Genomic DNA, 14,746 nt, shown 5'->3' with positions numbered 1-14,746 from the left:
CATACATTCACACATAGATTTTAAGCACAGCTTTTACCTTAAAAATTAACATTGTAGGTCATATGTTTTATAATTATTTTGTTTCATGTTTGATGTTGGATTTTAGGCATAGATGCTGACTCAAATCAGTAGGGATGTTCCAAAGAACAAGAACTTATTGGTGACAGTCAGGGGCTGATTTTATGAATAATTGAATAAATGTTAAACGGCCCAAAGTGAAAGGGGGAAAAAACTGCTGCATGACTACAGCATGTAGATGTGGTCTGCAACGCTGGGTAGCACCTACATGCAAACAAGGCAGTTATCTTGCCAAAACGTTCTGTTTTTATTGTCACAATGATCTTTCAGAATTATCCAGACTGTGAATGTAGTGAAAGACGAGCACTGATATTACTCAGTGCATCCCTACATGTCAGTATGAATTGCATAAACCTCTTAATCTATCTGTTGTAGTTAACCTGTATAAGAAATGACATTTAAAATAGCATAAGCTCTGCTCCCTCCAGTGTATTAATTTATGTCAGGGCCTGTGGATGTGTGTCACATTGTCCTCAAACACTGCTGTCACGTCTCAGCTCTGCCTTGTCCCCATTCCTTGTATTTGTGTACATATATATATATATATATATATATATATATATATATATATATATATATATATATATAAAATACAAATGCTACGGCAAGGAGGAGTCAGGACGCCAGGTCAGGGGGGAGATATCATCACCCCCACCCGAGATTGGGTACATAGCCCCAAGTGCGATAGGAGAAGGATCGTTGAGTGCGAGAGGAACTGACCTGAAAAATAGGATCATGGCCAAGCTTGAAACCTGGATCCCCCGTAGCCGGTTACCAAGATTACGTGAAGTACCCTCAGAAGGTCTGCTAGATGATGTTAATGCAGCACTACGGGCAATACCTACAACCACGATTACCGACACTAACAAGCTGATCTACAATACGGCAGCAGTGATCAGTGAGATGCTTGGCTACAAGTTGAACAGCCACAAGGGGCAGTACCCTCCATGGAGAAGGAGGCTAGAGGGCAAGATCAAAGTAGCACGGAGGGAGGTTAGCCAACTAACGGAGTTGCAGAAAGGTGCGACAAATAAGGTGCCTAAGAAATACAGCAAGTTGTCCATACCTGAGGCCTTGGAAACTGCCAAGCAAAGACTCACAGCCTTGGCCAGCCGCTTGAGGAGGTACACCAGAGAGATAGAAGGCAGGAGAATAAACCAGCTGTTCTCCACAGAACCAGCAAAGGTGTACTCTCAGTGGCAAGGGAACAATAAGAGAACAGCACCACCAAGGCTGGAGACGGAGCAATACTGGAAGAGCATATGGGAGAAGGATGCAACCCATAACGGCAATGCTCAGTGGCTAGAGGATCTGAGGGCAGACCACAGCGACCTCCCTGAACAGGGTCCAGTAACCATCACAGTGGCAGATATCCAAGAAAGGGTCTCCAGTATGAAGAGTTGGACAGCACCAGGGCCCGACATGGTTCACGCCTACTGGCTGAAGAAGCTGACTGCACTCCACGAGCGTCTGGCAGCACAAATGAACCAGCTGCTAGTTAACGAAAGACACCCGGAATGGCTAACTGAAGGCCGGACGGTCCTGATCCCCAAGGACCCCAAGAAGGGACCGGTCCCCTCCAACTACCGACCAATAACCTGCCTCAGTACTACATGGAAGCTCCTGTCAGGCATCATATCGGCTAAGATGAACAGGCACATGGGTCAATACATGAGCGGGACACAGAAAGGAATTGGCAAGAATACCAGAGGTGCAAAACACCAGCTACTGGTAGACAGAACAATCAGCCGAGACTGCAAGACCAGACTGACCAACCTGTGCACTGCCTGGATTGATTACAAGAAGGCCTATGACTCAATGCCCCACAGCTGGATACTGGAATGCCTAGAATTGTACAAGATCAATGGGACCCTAAGAGCCTTCATCAGGAACTCAATGGGGATGTGGCGTACAACACTAGAGGCCAACTCCAAGCCCATAGCACAAGTTACCATCAAGTGCGGGATCTACCAAGGAGATGCTCTGTCCCCACTGCTGTTCTGCATAGGCCTGAACCCCCTCAGTGAGATCATTAACAAGACTGGCTACGGATACCGACTACGGAACGGAGCAGTTGTCAGCCACCTCCTGTACATGGATGACATCAAGCTGTATGCCAAGAGTGAACGAGACATCGATTCACTGATCCACACTACCAGGCTATACAGCAATGACATTGGAATGTCGTTCGGACTGGAGAAGTGTAGTCGGATGGTAACAAAGAGAGGGAAGGTAGTCAGAACTGAGGGGATTGAACTACCAGAAGGCAACATTGCAGACATAGAGGACAGTTACAAGTACCTGGGGATCCCGCAGGCAAATGGGAACCATGAAGAGGCCGCTAGAAAGGCTGCAACCACCAAGTACCTGCAGAGGGTCAGGCAAGTCCTGAGGAGTCAGCTGAATGGTAAGAACAAGATCCGGGCCATCAACACGTACGCCCTGCCCGTGATCAGGTACCCTGCTGGGGTAATAAGCTGGCCAAAGGAGGAGATAGAAGCCACTGACATAAAGACAAGAAAGCTCCTGACCATGCATGGAGGGTTTCACCCCAAGTCCAGCTGTGTATATATATATATATATATATATATATATATATATATATATATATATATATATATATATATATATATATATATATATATATATATATATATATATATATATATATATATATACTACTAGTGCAACGATATTCGTATCGATATTGAACCGTTCGATACAGTGCTTTCGGTTCGGTACGCATATGTATCGAACAATACAACATTTGTAATTTATTTTATCAACTTTCCTTCTGACGATGCTGTCTGTGTTGAGCGCTCAGTGAATCTGCGTTCGACTACTCCGCCTAGGCTGCACTGTCAAGCGCAGATCCACTGAGCGCTCAACACAGACAGCATAGTCAGAAGGAAGAGCGCAGGGCAAGCTAGCAAGACAGAAGTTAAGCTCTCCTTGCAAGATGGACCTCCCCCACCCTCATTCAGATCTGGCGTTTGGAATTATTTTGGTTTTCATGTGACGTATGACCCTGAAGGTAAGCGAGTCATGGACTAAAGTAAAACAGTATGTTGGATGTGCCATGCAATGCTTAATTACATTGGTGTGAACTAGGGCTGGGCGATATGACCCAAAATTCATATCTCGATATTTTTTAGCTGGATGGCGATATAAGATATATATCTCGATATATTTTTTTAAAGCCATAAAGTAAGAACAAAAAGAGAGTTCTTAGTCAAAGCTGTGTCCCAGATGTCACACAGGCACTTTTATTAACATAGAGCAGATGTACATAAAATTTACTCAAAAATAAATTATGAGCATTTATTAAATAATAATGCTCCATAAATAAAAGAAAACAATGTTGTTTTTGTGCATAACAAAAAGCTCACAATTGTGCAGTCAAAATGTAAACTAAAAGACGCTGAGCACAATAACAAAGACAGATTTCAAAGCTGCTCTGTTCCCAACTTGTACTGCGTGACTGACAGCCTGGAGTTTGAAATCCGCTTCGCAACCACGTCTCTTAACAGGTGCCATTTATGGTCCTTATACACAGTAGGGTAATATTACGTTGAAGCACAGTACGTATCACTCCGCGAGGCTCAGCCATAATGCTCCGACAATCCATCAAGCGGTGCAGCTCCGTAGCTTACCAAAGTCGTACTAAAACATTTTTTGACAGATTGCTGAGCGCCGTGTTCCACATAAAATCGGTTCGCGGCCATCAAGCACAACCAGAATTCATACATAAGGCGCGCTGTCAACTTTTGAGAAAATGAAAGGATTTTAGTCCGTGCAGCCCCTCTGGGCTGCATGGCGTTAGCGTGGTTAGCTCGTTAGCGTGGTTAGCTAGCTAACACGTTGACGCCGTCCAGCCCCACGCACGGCGATGCGCAGTAACTCGTTAACGGAGATTTGCCGTGTCCATCTTGTCGCTTCCTGCAGGTGAAGCGATGGGGGAGGAGGGGGAGTTGTGTTCAGTGAAGGAGAGGCGAGGCCGAGTAACGTTGCGTAAAGACGAAAGTGGACGAAAGAGAGGCAAACCTGCGGCTCCACAAGTATAATTATAACGTAACATAGACTATATCGATATAAAGGATATTGTCACATCTTATATCTCGTATAAAAATATATCGATATTTTTTAAAAACTCGATATATCGCCCAGCTCTAGTGTGAACTAGTGTGTTAGCGCAGTTAGCTCGTTAACGTGTTGGCCGTCTAGCCCCATGCACGGGGCTATCCGCGGTAGCTCGTTAACGGAGATTTGCCGTGTTGTGGCGTTAAGGTCATTTCAACGAGATTAACCTGAAAGCACTAGTGGGAACACAACGAATATGACTGCACATTTACGCCGACATCATCCTAGTGCAAAGACAAAAACAACAAGCATGCTACTAACTTTAGCCGAGTCATTTAGACAGCTGTTAGCACATGATTCTCCTTATGCTGCTGAGAATATAGCCCAGAAGAAGCGGATAGTATAGCTTTTATTTTGGAAAGAGCCATTTCTCTGTAATAAACTCTCTTTTCCAAAGATGAGTGATTCCTCAATCAGATACAGGGCTTGCAAAATCGCTAGCCCGACGTCCCGGAGCTAGCGATCTTTCCAGTCGGGCTACAAAAATCTCTCTGCCCTGCCCGTCGGGCTATTGTAGGAAAAATATATGTCAATGCTTTTGCATTCTTTCAGAAATGTAGCTGGGTAATTATGTCATTGGCATCGGTGAGCCACTGTCAATATGTGACATATTGAAATCGCATTTGAATTTGCGCTTGTTTTTTTGCTTTCACTTTGCAATGACAGCACTGATCTGTGAGTGATGATAATTTGTGCACCAATTCCTCTGACATCGTCTTATTAATCGTTAGCTTACTATGCAAACATGACAAGTGAAATCTCCCGCAGCTTAAACATGTGAGAGGTTGATCGCGCAGAGAATCGCTGAGCTTATGTGAGTCCGTGTGTAAAAGTAGCAGGATATATATTTTAGTTCTGCTGAGCCAAATAAGACAGGTCAGGGTGAAGAAGTGACAGCCAAAGAAAAGCTTACCACAAAACGGAGAAGTTATGACAAATCAGACTATAAGGCAAAAAGAAAGTGCAGCTTTATGGTTTCATGGACAAAAGAATTTCTGTGGCTGCAATATGACAAGCTAAATAACCAGGGCTGCACATAAGTGGTCCGCAGGTGCGCATTCGCTGTCAAAATAAAAAACGCGCACAAGGGTTAGGGTTAAATTTAAAAACTGTACTTTTGAGTTAAAATATATATTTATAATTTTAATAAATGACAAATTAAAAAGGCATGAACATTTTTTTGTATCGAAAAAATATCGAACCGTGACACCAAAGTATCGAACCGAACCGAACCGTGAATTTTGTGTATCGTTGCACCCCTAATACATACATACATACATACATACATACATACATACAGATATAGATATATATAAGTATAGGATGACTAACGACCCTAACCAAGCTGTAACAGCTAAGCTTTGTTACTATAGCGTGCTGCCAAGGATAGGGAAGCCCTCTCTGTTATTACTGATTTCATACAATCTACAAAGACAAACGCCTGACCTGAATGTGGACTCCACTGGGGTCTCATGCGGGATCTAGAAAGCGAATAGTTATGTCTATAACTTCTGTTCCCTGAAGGAGAGGAACGCGGTACAACACATAAGTATGGGATATCACGCCCTCGTGTGTCCTGGCTGAAGAAACCTTTATTCACGCCTTTAAGGCAGATGATGTGCGATGACACGTGCACGGCCCCACCTGCACATATAGCCGCTGTCATCCCTCAGTTCGATAGCCGCTCTTCACCGAGCCAAACTGCTCAGTGGGGCCACCTTGTGTTGTAACTCGTTCCTATCCTTCAGGGAACAGAAGTTATAGACATAACTATTCGTTCCCTTTCAGTCAATTCACTCGGTACAACACATAAGTATGGGACATATATACACGCCCCACAGAGGAGCCACCGAACCGGAATCGGACCACCACATCCTTAGTGAGTGGTAGACCCAGCAGAAATGACAGCATGAGCCACCGAAGGGGCTGTAACGTCCAACCAATAAAACCGCACAAAAGTGTGTGGTGATGCCCAACTAGTTGCCATACAAATATCAGCTACAGGCACCCCTTTAAAAAGAGCCCATGAGGTTGCCATCCCCCTGGTGGAATGAGCTCTCACCAGTGAGATAGCTTCTATAATCCAGTGGGACAGCCTCTGTTTGGACAGAGCTCTACCTCTATTTGGATTAACGAAGCAGACAAACAGCTGGTCACATAAACACACAGTCTGAGTGCGCTCAATGTAGGTGTGTAGCACATGCACTGGACAAAGAGAATGCTGCATCCTCTGCTCCTCAGATGTAAAAGGAGGGGAGCAAAAGCTCAGACACTCAAACTCCATTGAGCTATAAGATGCAGGCATGATCTTCGGAAAATAGGCAGCATCAGGCAGCATGTGGCCATCAGGAGAGAGGGTCGGTAACCATGGCAACGCATGTAAACGCATGGCAACGGGCCGGTAACCATGGCAACGGGCTGGTAACCATGGCAACGGGCTGGTAACCAGGGCAACGCATGGCAACGGGCCGGTAACCAGGGCAATGGGCCGTAACCATGGCAACGCATTTAAACGCATGGCAACGGGCCGGTAACCACGGCAACGGGTCATAACCATGGCAACGCATGTAAATGCATGCCAACAGACCGGTAACCATGGCAACGCATGCCAACGGACCGGTAACCATGGCAATGCACAAACAGTGGCAGTTAAGCTAAGTTCAAGTCAGCAGACAACGGAGCTAACTAGCAGCAGCTAGCTAGCCCAACTCAACAGAGGTGTTCTCAGCGAAGTGAAGAGCGTAAGAACTGAGGGATGACTGTGATGACAGTGGCTATATGGGCAGGCGGGGCCGTCCATGTCATCACATGTCATCTGCTTTAAAGGCGTGAATAAAGGTTTCTTCAGCCAGGACACGCGAGGGCGTTATATCCCATACTTGTGTGTTGTACCGAGTGAATCGACTGAAAGGGAACCGTTTACACTCTGCTATCCCAGTATGAGTTCTTTGCTAAAAAAAGAAAGAAAGGAAAACCGTGTACGGTTATACAGTTTATGTGTGTATATTGTGAATTCTGTAGAAAGGAATGCTGTGTGTGTGTGTGTGTGTGTGTGTGTGTGTGTGTGTGTGTGTGTGTGTGTGTGTGTGAGAGAGAGAGAGAGACCCCCACAGCAGGAGGCCCTTGAATTAGCATCCGCCCTCGTTAGCACCGCGCTTTCATTTGAGGCCCAATCCCGCTGGTTTAACGGCCACGACGCCTCTCCCTTTCCACTGCATTCTTTCCAAATCACTTCCACCACCAGCAGGAAAAGACAGAGCACTGCAAACAACAACACACACACACACACACACACACACACACACACACACACACACACACACACACACACACACACACACACACACACACACACAAACAAACACACAGGAATAGTTGTCTGAGTGTTTCAGCATGTGAGCGTCCATAATAACAACGGTACCAGACATAGGCTGTGTTTGTCTTTGTAGGGGGTAATGAGTGTGTGTTTGCTTGTTGACAGTGTATTTACACTGAGAGAGAAAGCAGGAAGGATCAGAGGCTTTTATGTGCTGAATGGGTGGTTTTTCTTTGTTTTGGACTGCAGGGTAACCTGCAGCATCTTGAGCAGTGTTGGCTAACAATTACGTACAATCTGTGGCACATACTGTGTGTTCTGAAGCAGCTTGTGGATTTCACACTTTGGTTCTATTTGTACTTTTTTTCTGATTCATATGCTTCATGATGCTTTCGCAACTCTGTGAGATTCTGCAATGTTTTTCTTTTTATTGTTGTGACATTGATTTTAAATCTAGGCGATGTGAGAAGCGTGTAGATCAGCGGTCCCCAACCTTTTTTGCGCCACGGACCGGTTTGTGCCCGACAATATTTTCACAGACCGGCCTTTTAAGGTGTCGCGGATAAATACAACAAAATAAAACTAGTACCGGTACCGAAAAAAAGATTTATTCATAGCACACGTGAAAAGACCCAGGAAAACAGAGTTAACAAAATAACTGCTTATTTAAGCAGTTATTTAACAAACGCAGGCAGACAAGGAAAATCTGAACTTGAGCTCTTTTATCTTCATTCAGTTGTCATCAGTTTCACAGTGTGTGTGTGTGTGTGTGTGTGTGTGTGTACATCGATAGTGAATCTGTTCACATTGACAGACAGTAGGATGATTGTGAAAGGGTTTGGGAAGTTGGATCTGCTGAAGTCTCTGCGTACAAAGTCTTGCTGCCCTACCGCAGTGATGACATGCATGTGTGTAGTGTTTGTGTGACCGAAACACAACTCCTTCCAAAAACGTGTGTGAGCTCGACACCTCCTGTGGTCCTCACCAGCATCCTGTGTGACATCCTTGTTGGCCTGGCTAGCAGCTCTGCACTGTTGTTGTGGGTGAAACCATGGCAACAAGAGCAGCTGGCAGTGATGCTGTAATTTCTTTTAATTCCTTTCTAATTTATTTTTATGTTTAAGCGTTTAGGTTGAGACCTTTCCAACTTTCTCGAGTTTTTCAAGATGACAAACATTTTTTTCAGTTTTTTGTTTGCAAGAAGTAAAGAAATTAGGAAGCTGTCCTGCTGCTCTGTACAGTCACTTCAGAAAGTCTTTACATTGTAAAGTTCACATTTTTTTCCCCCCCATCTCAGATCTCAAATTATTTAATATTTTGAGTGTTAAGATATATTTCAAAATACCAAAAGGTGAATGTAATTTAGAAGCTGTTTGCCAATCAGCCTTATACAGCTGAAATAGAAGAACATGTTATTTACCATCAGACCAAAAAAGGAGAAACAGGCCAAGTCAAAAACCACTACAGCTGATTTTTGAAAAATCGCCTATTCACCATTCACCGCTTTGGTTAGGGAGGCAACTTTAGCCGAAACGCTGGTAGTTTGGTACATTTACCCTGATTTATGGCTATTTTTTATCATAGGTGTCCTAATATGCAGTGTGAACTGGTGAGTTTGTATACGCACAATTCGCCCTTTTCTAAACTATGTGTAATCAATTGAGCTTGTCACATGTGGCCCCCAGTCACGTTATGAAAGCAAACAGGACAACAGCAACATCTAAGGGTTTGAATGCTTGTGTAAATGAAAGAGTCCAGTTTTTTTTTTTTTTTTAATGTTAAAAAAATTGAGTGTAGACTTGAATGTCATCCTTATCCATTCAAAATTCAATCTACAACACCTGAAAGTTTGCAATAAGAGGTGTGTGTGTGTGTTTGACACAGACCACCGAAGTAGCTGGTCAGCTGGAGTTTGACAGCATATTTGGCATAGCTGGGAGCTCAGAGCACTGGTTACAAAGAGGAGGCAGACCATGTGTTTGGCCTGCTCTGCGTCTGAGAGGGAAACACACCCACATCCTTAGACAGGCAGAGAGGCATGCACGCGCAGTCTCACACACACACTGAATGCATTGTCTGACATCTCCATATATTTGCTCTCTTGTACATAATATTTACTTTGCAATGCTTTATTTGAAAATCTAAGTTCTAAAAATAAGAGTTCATCCACAGAGTTTCCCACAATGGAATAAAAATATACGCTTTAAAACCACCTTTACCTGTCAAAGGTGGTGTGGGGTCCTGAGTTTCATTTTAGGGCTTCCTAAAGAATGAATATGGACTACACTTTAACAAAGGGACAGGAAGAGATCCCACAAGCTTGCTTACAGTGGGGCAAAACAGTATTTAGTCAGCTACCAGTTATGCAAGTTCTCCTGCTTAAAAAGATGAGGCCTGTAATTTTCATCATAGCTATACCTCAACTATGAGAGACAAAATGAGAAGAAAAAAAATCCAGAGAAATCATATTGTCTGGTTTTTAAAGAATTACTTTGCAAATTATTGTGGAAAATAAGTATTTGGTCAATAACAAAAGTTCATCTCAATACTTTGTTATATACCCTTTGTTGGCAATGACAGAGGTCAAATGTTTTCTGTCTTCACACACTGTTGCTGGTATTTTGGCCCATTCCTCCATGCAGATCTCCTCTAGAACAGTGATGTTTGTGTTGCCCAGCCCAAAGAATTTCAACTCCCTCCAAAGATTTATCCTATGGGGTTGAGATCTGGAGACTGGCTAGGCCACTCCAGGACCTTGAAATGCTTCTTATGAAGCCACTCCTTCATTACCCGGGCGGTGTGTTTGGGATCATTGTCATGCTGAAAGATCCAGCCACGTTTCATCTTCAATGCCCTTGCTGATGGAAAGAGGTTTTCATCCAAAATCTCACGATACATGGCTCCATTCTTTCCTCTACACAGATCAGTCGTCTTGGTCCCTTTGCAGAAAAACAGCCGCAAACCACCCCCATGCTTCACAGTAGGTATTGTGTTCTTTGAAAGCAACTCAGCATTATTTCTCCTCCAAACACAACAAGTAGAGTTTTTACCCCAATTTTCTGTTTTGGTTTCATCTGGCATTCTCCCAATCCTCTTCTGGATCATCCTGCGCCGGTCAGAAAAGGATCCTGCTGTAGAAAGTAATATTAAATACATTCTAACAACAGCGATCCTCTCTAGCAAACTTCAGACAGGCCTGGACAAGTACTGGCTTAAGCATGGGACACGTCTGGCCTGGCGGCGTAGTGTGTTACTGATGGTAGCCTTAGTTACTTTGGTCCCAGCTCTCTGCAGGTCATTCAGTAGGTGTGTGGTTCTGAGACTTTTGCTCACCGTTCTTGTGATCGTTTTGACCCCACGGGGTGAGATCTTGCGTGGAGCCCCACATTGAGGGAGATTATCAGTGGTCTTATATGTCTTCTAATTGCTTCCACAGTTGATTTCTTCACACTTCGCTGCTTAATTATTGCAGATTCAGTCTTCCCAGCCTGGAGCAGGTCTACAATTTTGTTTCTGGTGTCCTTTGACAGCTCTTTGGTCTTGGCCGTAGTGGAGTGTGACTGTTTGAGGTTGTGGACAGGTGTCTTTTATACTGATAACGAGTTCAAACAGGTGCCATTAATGCAGGTAACGAGTGGAGGACAGAGGAGCATCTTACAGAAGCAGTTACAGGTCTGCGAGAGCCAGAAATCTTGCTTGTTTGTAGGTGACCAAATACTTATTTTCCACCATAACTTGCAATTAAATTCTTTAAAAATCAGACAATGTGATTTTTTTCTGGATTTTGTTTTTTCTCATTTTGTCTTTCATAGTTGAGGTATAGCTATGATAAAACTTACAGGCCTCTCTCATCTTTGCACAATTGGTGGCTGACTAAATACTGTACCAAGGAATAAAAACCACTGATTGTCAACTTTTTGCTTTTCCTAATCTGGTCAGCTATGTACTGTAGAAGTCACAATGATTATGCTGCGAACTTAAACTCTTTTATTAAAACAACATTTGATTGTTTCGCAGATGGATTTTCTGTCAATACAAGCAAAACTAGTGCTGAGCAGAAAATGTCAACATCATATTTTTTTGATTGGACACAGACTGAAATGTTTGGATGGTTGCCGAGTTAGTACAAGATACAACGTTAGTTACATCATTTGCAGTAAGCAGTTACATAAAATTAATCACTGCAAACATTCCAGCCTATGGAGCATGGCTGATTTCACATCGACAGCTTTTTCAAACAAAATGGTAGAAAATGTGTGTTTCACAATAAAATAAGAAAGAAACAGATCACTGCATCAGTCTCCTAGCTGCTTTGCCAAATGGGAAGAACTTTCTCCCTGAAAAGCATGAGAGCATGGTTTGCATGTTGTTTTTGCAAATCAGTTATCACCCATTGGACTTATAACCAAGGTGTACAAAAGAGCTTCACGTCACCTCTAAATGTAGATGAACTACAGCAGCAGGAGACCACCCAGTGTGGTCTCCTGCTGCTGTACCTTCTTACTGCACACGTCCTTTTAAAGGCGGTATTTATGTGAGCCAGAAGCTGCAGACTGCTCTCACTCCCTTTCAGACTTGTTTTAACTATGGATCTGTAGGTCAGTGAAACAGGATATCATTAATATGGTCATCCCAAGCACGCAGCTGTGGTTGTGAATGCAAAAGCGCCACCCACCTGTTGTTTAGACCATCTGATTGTAAATGACAGCCAATCAAAAGAAAGCAGGCTAAAAGGAAGAAGAGCTTTGGGTGCCTAGAAAAGCGCTATGTAAAAGCAATCCATTATTATTATTATTATTATTATTATTATTATTATTATTATCAAGAGTTGTAGCAGATAAAGTCTAAGAACATGGAGTTGGAAATGAGCATAATAGACTTTATAGAAATGTATCAATACCTGTGAAAGGTACGTTGTTATTAGTAAAGTGTCAAATGCAATGGAAAGGAAAATACAAGATTCAAAAGAAGAAAAGTATGAGAGATTTAAAAAAATAATAATTGTGATGTGCAGTAGGGAGTTATTAATATAAAGAATTGTGTGCAGTATATAGTGTGCTATATTAAATTTGTGGGGTCTTGCAGGAATGATTAGCTCGTGCTCTTCAGTCCTTCCTTTAAGCAGCAGAGAGTCCAGAGGGAGATTGGTATGAGGACTTACTGAGACATGTAGTAAAGACAAAAAATAATTCACTGAAACTGAGCAGTGGCAGCAGCAACAACAAACATGGTGAGAGTGCCGTCTAACCCGGGGCCATCGGGGGAGAAGTTAGCTATTTGGGTCACTGTCACGGCCGAGCCATACATGTAATTAGACTTGGGAAACTTCTCTCTCCGCACATGGAAGTTTTTTCTGGGAAACGGGCTAGGCTGCAAACAGGAAGTTGACATCTAAATAAAGTGCACCCCCCCTTTGCCCCCTCCTGCCCCGCGCAGGAAGCTTGCTCGGCCCTTTTTAAACAGTTACACAGACGGGAACCTTCGAAAGGGAAGCTTTAAATAGGCGAAGCCGCGGCCCGGCTCGGCCCAGCTCAGCACCGCAGCGGTCTGGGCCCCGGCAGCAAGGGACCATCTTAACAGTGACTGTCGCTGCCATTTTTACCCCGGTGAGGTCAGGCCTGTCCTGGGAGTCCACTCTGGCCACCAGTGTGATAAGTCATTGGGCTTGGTAGGCTGTGGTTTACACAGTCCATACTTTGGTGTCCAAGTTAGTCCACTTTAGGTCTGCAGGGTCAGTTGAGTTTATTGACCAGTCACGTGGTCAGAAACGGGCTGTCTAAGCCTTTCATCTTTGCCGCATTTATTATCTTTGTATGATTTTCATGTTGCACATAGTTTTAATTCACGTGCAGCATTTTTGTTTCATCGCAGTCTCCTGCTGTTTTTCCTCTTACAGACCAGCTTCATGCATCATTTTCTCTTCCTTCAGTGACATCAGGGCTCGTGGCTGAAGTTTACAGTGACTGGCATATTTCTGGTTCATGTGTGGGTCTGAGTCTGTGTTAGTTTAGATGTTGTGTCTAACCCTACATCCCCTAAGGGGCTGTTGGGATGTTTTTTTTTCTCTTTTTACACGGGGTATTTTCTTTCTTTCTTTTTTTTTTTTTTTTTTTTATATTTCTTTTTTTTTATGTTTGTGCTTTGGGTCCTCGCCACCCCTCCCTGTGCCCTCCATGCCACCCCTGACTAAGTCGGGGCCTGGCTGCCTCTGTGGTGGCGGTGATACCACAGCCTTAATGACAGGGCCGTGGAGCTCTGCGTCCGCCTCGCCCTGCCGCCTCACCTGCAACACACTCGCCAGTTTACACACTGCTGCAGGAACAGCACTGACTTGTGTGTGTGTGTGTGTATAGTTAGAATAATGCTGCTAACACTATTACTAACTGGATGGTTTTACTGACAGTGGCCATTATGTGGATGTCTCAGCATCCTTATTTGAACACACTTGTCACGCTACTGACATGCCGCTCTCACGCTTGACGAGCAGAGTGCTCCCTGGCTGAAAACTAAGTGGTGTCTCTAAAACAAGAGTGCAGCCAGTGTTGCAGCTTTGCCAAGCAGAGGAAAGTCTAAAGTGGGATTAGGTAATGTAGCGAAGAACCATTTTTTGTACACCATGCTGCTTTTTTCCTTCAGCTGGAAGCTGTGAGGCTCTGAGTAATTGTCTAAATGACCAAGCTGGTTATCCAAATGGTTCATTTTACCACCATTCAATGAGCCACGAGTGGAATTGTGTCATTTTCAAGGGTGGAGTGTGGTGGGTGGGTAATTGTTTTGAAATTGTATTGAGTTTATTGGATGTATTTAGACATAATTGCTCGACTTTAAAGGCTGATTCATGCGCTGACAAAGACAAAGTCCACTGTGGTGGATCCACTCAGATCTAAATGCTTCATTGTTTCAATGAAAGATAAAACGTAGCACACTAGAACTAACATGACACCGTCACTGTGGGAACCTCCAACTACAGCGAGCCACTTGGTGAATCTGTTTGCAGTAAGTTGACCAACAGCTTTTTTTTTTCCTTTTCAATAAATGTGTTTTCTGTGTCTTTCAGATATGCAACAACTCTTTAAGTTACGCTTTGACATCCGACTCATCAGTTAATTCCACTCTCAGATGTCAAATCTTCAAACTGTTCATCCAGTTTTGAGTAATATGAATGCGTTTGAAGCAGACTTGAATCAACGTGACGTTACATATTTTTACAAG

General features: G+C 43.6%; 1 protein-coding gene across 3 annotated transcripts in view; it reads left to right on the top strand.

Annotated features, from left to right (window-relative positions):
• thada (THADA armadillo repeat containing) overlaps positions 1–14,746 on the top strand; it is a 124,731-nt gene that overhangs the window by 12,307 nt on the left and 97,678 nt on the right. The gene's annotated exons all lie outside the window — the stretch shown is intronic.

Source organism: Aulonocara stuartgranti (assembly GCF_965226115.1).
Source record: "Aulonocara stuartgranti genome assembly, chromosome: 13".
NCBI classification, from domain to species: Eukaryota; Metazoa; Chordata; class Actinopteri; order Cichliformes; family Cichlidae; genus Aulonocara; species Aulonocara stuartgranti.
Note: the sequence above shows the minus strand (reverse complement) of the source record. Positions and strands in the feature narration are given on the sequence as shown.